This window comes from Delphinapterus leucas, chromosome 9 (genome assembly GCF_059928025.1).
Source record: "Delphinapterus leucas isolate spDelLeu-1000000601 "Yukka" chromosome 9, BTC_Dleu_Yukka2, whole genome shotgun sequence".
NCBI classification, from domain to species: domain Eukaryota; kingdom Metazoa; phylum Chordata; class Mammalia; order Artiodactyla; family Monodontidae; genus Delphinapterus; species Delphinapterus leucas.
The window spans coordinates 42,463,288-42,469,564 of record NC_143137.1 but is presented as its reverse complement, the minus strand read 5'-3'; the positions used below and the strand labels follow the sequence as shown (position 1 = coordinate 42,469,564).

Sequence of the window (6,277 nt, the reverse complement as noted above, 5' to 3'; positions counted from 1 at the left end):
TGAAATTCATGAACCCTTCCCAGGGTCTGAGGCCACTGTCCACGTAGCCTCTGCCACTGAATGCCCTCCAAGAAGATGAGAAGGGGGTTCTTTGTTATCCTCCCTCCAACATACGCACACCCTTCCACCCACACCCACCCAGAGCTTTCGGTCCTGGGGTCTGTTTCTGTGTTAAAATGTACCCAGGTTTGCTTCAGTCAGGTATGACACAGACAAGACTGTCACAGAGGAAGAAATTTATACTCATGGATCCCTAGAAACAAGAGGTACACCATGCCATGCCATGAAGGGCCACATGAGAAGCACCAGGGTAGGTTAGGAGGCAGAAGAGGCAAGAGAAGAGAACATGGCCCAGAGCGTTTATTAGGGTTTTCCCCAGAGGGGATGGGCCAGGCAGGGTAGGTACAATGAGTAAACTTAGGATGGGAAAGTTTGAAGAATTTCAGCAGTCTCTGGGCTGTGTGGGTGGTCTCTAGGTGTCTGGCACCTGGCTCTAGGGTGATTAAGGGCAGGAGGAATACTGACTTGTTGTGTGCAAGTTTGGTAAAGGAGATGATGTATGTGTGGGCTCTGGGTTGGTTGGTTTGTATATGACAGGTGCACTCTTGGGGAAATCATTTGCTATTTTTAGGAATTAGCTGGCACTGGGAGGGGCAGTCTCTCCAAGATCAAGGCACCAAATGCCAGAGTATTAAGGATACAAAAAAATTTTTAAATATAGTCAATACAAAAACAAACAATCCAACCAAAAAATGGGCAAAAGACCTACCTAAATAGAGATTTCTCTAAAGAAGACATACAGATGGCCAAGAGGCACATGAAAAGCTGCTCAACATCACTAATTATTAGAGAAATGCAAATCAAAACTACAATGAGGTATCTCCTCACACCAGTCAGAATGGGCATCATCAAAAAATCTACAAACAACAAATGCTGGAGAGGGTGTCGAGAAAAGGGAACCCTCTTGCACTGTTGGTGGGAATGTAAATTGATACAGCCACTATGGAGAACAGTATGGAGGTTCCTTAAAAAACTAAAAATAGAATTACCATATGATCCAGCAATCCCACTACTGGGCATACACCCTGAGAAAACCATAATTCAAAAAGACACATGCACCCCAATGTTCCTTGCAGCACTATTTACAATAGCCAGGTCATGGAAGCAACCTAAATGCCCATCAACAAACGAATGGATAAAGAAGATGTGGTACATATATACAGTGGTATATTACTCAGCCATAAAAAAGGAACAAAATTGGGTCACTTGTACAGATGTGGATGGATCTAGAGACTGTCATACAGAGTGAAGTAAGTCAGAAAGAGAAAAACAAATATTGTATGTTAACACATATAGGTAGAATCTAGATGGTACAGATGAACCAGTTTGCAAGGCAGAAATAGAGACACAGATGTAGAGAACAAACATATGGACACCAAGGGGGGAAAGCAGTGGGGCGGGGGTGGTGGTGGTGGGATGAATTGGGAGATTGGGATTGACATGTATACGCTAATATGTATAAAATAGATAACTAATAAAAAAATTTTTTAAAATAGTCAATACAGCTTTGCATAATCTACCCTCAAAAAATGCCACTGAGGTCTTTAAATGACACAGAGCAAAATCAATTGCAGGGTAAGAAGGTTTGTGTATTTTGGAAAATCTTGTGAGGTAGACACAGACTTCAGGACTCTTCTACCTTCCTCTTTAAATGACGGCCCTCGTAATTTTAGCACCAACTTTTACATAGCACCTTCTTTCACAAATTTTACTTTATTTAATTTCCATAACCATTCTATGAGATAAGCCTTTGGTCCCCACTTGATTTATAAAGAAACAGTCTGGTGGGGTGTTTGGGGTCAGGGGAGTGAAAAATAAGGGACACACTAACATGTGTGAGAGCTTAACACATAGCTCTCCTAAAGGGTAGGTAGTGTTCTCCTCGTTTTACAGATGGAGATTTGGAGGCTCAGAGAGGTTCAATGGCCCTGGTCAAAGCCGGAAACTGAAAGGTCCTCCTGGGTTAGGCACTGAACCCATATTGGTTTGATCTCAAAACCTATACCCTTTCCACCATATTCACTGATTCAAGCAATAGTGGTGAACCCCCGTGTGTTCCAGAAGCTACTCTGGATGCTGGATGTACAAAGCTGAGCAAAATAGATGGCATATTCCTTAGTCTTGGGGAATTTACAGAGTAGTGGGGGAAAGATATTAATCAATTAATCATCAAAAAATATAAAATCAGAACTGTGTTAAATACTTTGAAGGAACACTTCAGTGGCCTGGAGCCCACCTCTAAAATCCTGGGCCAGGAGCCCAGGTCTAGGGTCTATTTTACCAACAATGCAGCCCTGGTTGGGGTGCTGAAGCTGTTTCCTGGTCCATAATAACCACCAGGGCACCAGGGGCGTGCAACCTCCTTCATAACGGGTACTGCTTGACCCTTCACTGCCCACCTCCTCCAGCAGGTCCAGAAGGTGATGGCCACTCAAATCAGATTCCAGCAATACCAGAAGACATGGAAGAGAAGAGCCAACAAATAAATTGTTGAGGGCGGTTAGGAGGAAAATCCCTGGAATGTGAGCCTCATATGTTCACCTGCCCGAAAGAGTTTTCCTTCCTTAGGAGGAGTGACAGCATTTGTTACTGACACAAAGATACCAAGATTCTTCCCTTCCCTTTTTCAATTCTGACTCAGGGGGTGTGAAGGGAAGACTTTTTTGAGAGGGGGAAGCTGCTGAGAAGGTTCCCTTGCTCTTTAGGGGGAGCCACAGGAAGAGACACTCTGAGTATTGAAAGGTCTGGGAGTGATGCTTCAATGTGGCTGCTGGCACTGGGACACAGTCAGCGCCCAGGGGGCCTGAGCAGACAGACCTAGGTCCTCAATGCCATCAGTGGGCCAACAAATTAGCTGTGCCTGAAGTCCACCTACCTCAGAACTTCCTGTAACCTGAGGTAATAAAGTCCTTGTTTAAACCAGCTTGAGATGGGGTTTCTTAAAGACAAATATATATATATATATATATATATATATATATATATATATATATATATTTTTTTTTTTTTTTGCGGTACGCGGGCCTCTCACTGTTGTGGCCTCTCCCATTGTGGAGCACAGGCTCCGGACGTGCAGGCTCAGTGGCCATGGCTCATGGACCCAGCCACTCCGTGGCATGTGGGATCTTCCCGGACCAGGGCATGAACCCGTGTCCCCTGCATCGGCAGGCGGACTCTCAACCACTGCGCCACCAGGGAAGCCCCAAGACAAATATATTTTAACTGATGCCTAAGAATAAGTTTTAATTTTAATATCATGAAGTTTACTTACAACCTCATGGGAGCAAAGTCATTGATGCCTTCTACCTAGATCAAAGGTGTCTTTTTAAATAAACGTTTTATTGAAGTATAGCCAACATTTAAAAATTTGTGCAAATCCTAGATGTACAATTTGATGAATCATGATAATGGAACACACCCACGCAACCACCCAGGTTGGACCTAGAAAAATGGGGAAAATTTGGATAAGTAGAAGGTAAAGGGCCAGCCAGGCGTGGTAGGTAAAATGAACAACTTAAGTCTAAGTCCCAAGGTAGGACCTTATGAGGTACACTAGGGAGGCTATAAGAGTGCAGACTTGACAAACATGGATAATTAGGATAAAGAAAGAAAGCGCATTCAGACTCATTCATTATGTGCATTTTAACAGACTTGTCCTTCTGATGCACCCTTTTGTCTGGACCCAACAATATCTATTCCTATTAGGAATATAAAGAGGAGGAATCCAAGAAGTACCAAATCTAAGGTCAACAGCAACTTAGAAAAACGCTGGTTAGTAAGCACACATATATTTTCTTGCTCTGTCAGCTAAGAGGGACTAAAAGCTGTGACACTCCAGTAGCAATGAGCACACAGTGATTTCTAGTACCATTCTCTAATTCAAAAAGCCAGGGTTTATCCAGAGCTGATTCTACGTCTGGGGAAGGAAATATACAAGATGAGCCTGGAGCATCTTGTAGTGCCAGAAATAAGGGAGTTCTTGGGAAGGAAAAAGCCCCACAGTGATGGGGGTATCTCAAAAGGACTGAGGAGCCAACTGAAAGGGCCCCCATGGCCAAACTGGAACAACTTGAACAACAACATCAAGTAATGTTGGATCATAATCCACAGTGTAGAATAAATATCCATGAGTCCATATTCATATTAAAATCATTAAATAAATTAATAAACAGAGAAGAAGAGACAAATCTTCCATACAGAAGAATTCTAAATAAGGTTGGCAAGTATTTCACCCTCAAGGATGTGGATTATAACTTCCCGTCTCTGAAGTGTGGGCTGCAGATTGTGACTTCCTTCCAGAGAGCACAGTAGGAAAAGGGAGAATAAGCTTTTCTCTCTGTGGTAGAGAAAGCTGACAAAACTACCTCAGCCAGGTGGTGAGGGTCGGCACCAGTAGTCATAAATCATATTGATAGTATGCACCCTTGCTGTGATGTGATTAGAGCGTCACTTTACCTCTGGTCTTCCTCCCCAAGATACATAACCCCAGTGCAATCATGAGAAAATCATCCGACGAATTCCACTAGAAGGACACTACAAAATCCAAGTTTATCGAAAACAAGGAACGTCCGAGAAACTGTCACAGACAAGAGGAGCCTGAGTAGACATGACAACTGTATTAGTTTCCTAGGCCTGCTATAACAAACCACCACAAAATGAGTGGCTTAACAGAGCAGAGGTTTATTCTCTCACAGTTTTGGAATCCAGAGGTCTGAAATCAAGGTGTTGGCAGGGCCATGTTCCCTCTGAAGCCTCTAGGGGAGGAACCTCCCTCACCTCTTCCAGCTTCTGGTAGTCCCAGGCATTCCTTGGGTTGTAGATGCTCCACCCCAATCTCTGCCCCCATCGTCACACGACTATCTTCTCCCTGTGTGTCTTCTCCTCTTCTTATAAGGACACCAGTCATGTTGGATTAGGGGCCCCCCTACTCCAGTATGACTTCATCTTAACACCTCACAGCAGCACCAACCCCATTCCCAAATAAGGTCACCTTCACAGGTACCAGGGATTAGGACTTAGTATCTCCTTTTGTGTGGTACAATTCAACCCAGAAACAATCCTCACACCAACTGTCGTTCCCATTTTACAGATGAGGAGCCAGGGACTCAGAAAGGGAAAGCAACTTGCTCAAGAGCACCTGAGTAGCAGAGTGTCAGAGGCAGGTTTCTAACTCAGGGCTGCCTGGTTCTCAGGCTTGAGCTTCTCCACTACCTTATACAGTCTTTTTCACATTAGACATCCGTTCCTGCCTCTGCCCTCTCTGTTCATTCCCTTCAAATTACAAGGGAGCAAATTGAGGTCTAGAAAGGGGTAGTAATTTTCCCAATGTCAAATAGAGGGGAAAAGGGCAACAAATTTTGATACTGAGACTTTGAATTGATGTATTTCAATTACAAATTCTTATTAAAAATCTTGCCACTCAGCCATGTACAGGGAGAGGGAGAAAGAGTAAGAGAGAGAGAGAGAGAGGAAAAAAGCCTTGGGAATTGGTAGGATCTGGATCTGAGGGCCCTGTGTTTACAACAGAAGAGTTGCCTATGGCATTAGGTCTTCAGTTGCTTCCACAGTTTTTCCTCCCATGATACTATCTCTGAAAACAGTGACCAGAAGAGAAAAGAACCAAAGAAAAGGAATTCAGAACAGGTCATCTGTCTTCCATCATCTGTCAAAAAGTTGGTACATTGAGGGTTTCATGGTGTACTTAACAAGGAACCCATGCCATAGGTCCATAGACACATCCTCTGTCTTCTTAGCCTGGGAAAGTTCTGTGCATTTTTCTCTAAGAATGTCAGGGTCATCATCATTGGCACTCACCTCGTGATTGATTTTACAAAGGTCACAGCTATGATGAGAGTCTGGAAATGCAGTCACTTATCCCCCTTCCTTGCTGATGGCCATTGACAAGGCTGGTGTAAAGATGGTGTCATGTGTTGAAAACTGGTCACACAAATATATCAGGTTCTAACTACTGAGACCTGTAAATGTTATAAGGAAAAAGAATCATTGTAGGTATGACTAAAGTAAGGATTTTGACATAGGAAGATTATCCTAGATTATCAGGATGGGCTCTAAATGTGATTACAAGTACCCTTATAAAAGAGCACAGTGAGAGATCACACGCAGAGGAGAGGAAATGTGACCATAGAGGCAGAGATTGACGTAGTTACAAGTCAGAGGCAGAGATTGAAGTAGCCACAAGTCAAGGAATGCCGGCTGC

At 43.5% G+C, this 6,277-nt stretch overlaps 1 protein-coding gene across 1 annotated transcript in view; it reads right to left on the bottom strand.

Annotated features, from left to right (window-relative positions):
- Window positions 1-3,042: 3,042 nt before the first annotated feature.
- DPY19L1 (dpy-19 like C-mannosyltransferase 1) overlaps window positions 3,043-6,277 on the bottom strand; it is a 126,766-nt gene continuing 123,531 nt past the window's right edge. Inside the window, exon 24 of the mRNA XM_022583561.2 lies at window positions 3,043-6,035. The gene's annotated coding sequence lies outside the window, so the exon portion shown is untranslated. The remainder of the gene's footprint in view (window positions 6,036-6,277) is intronic.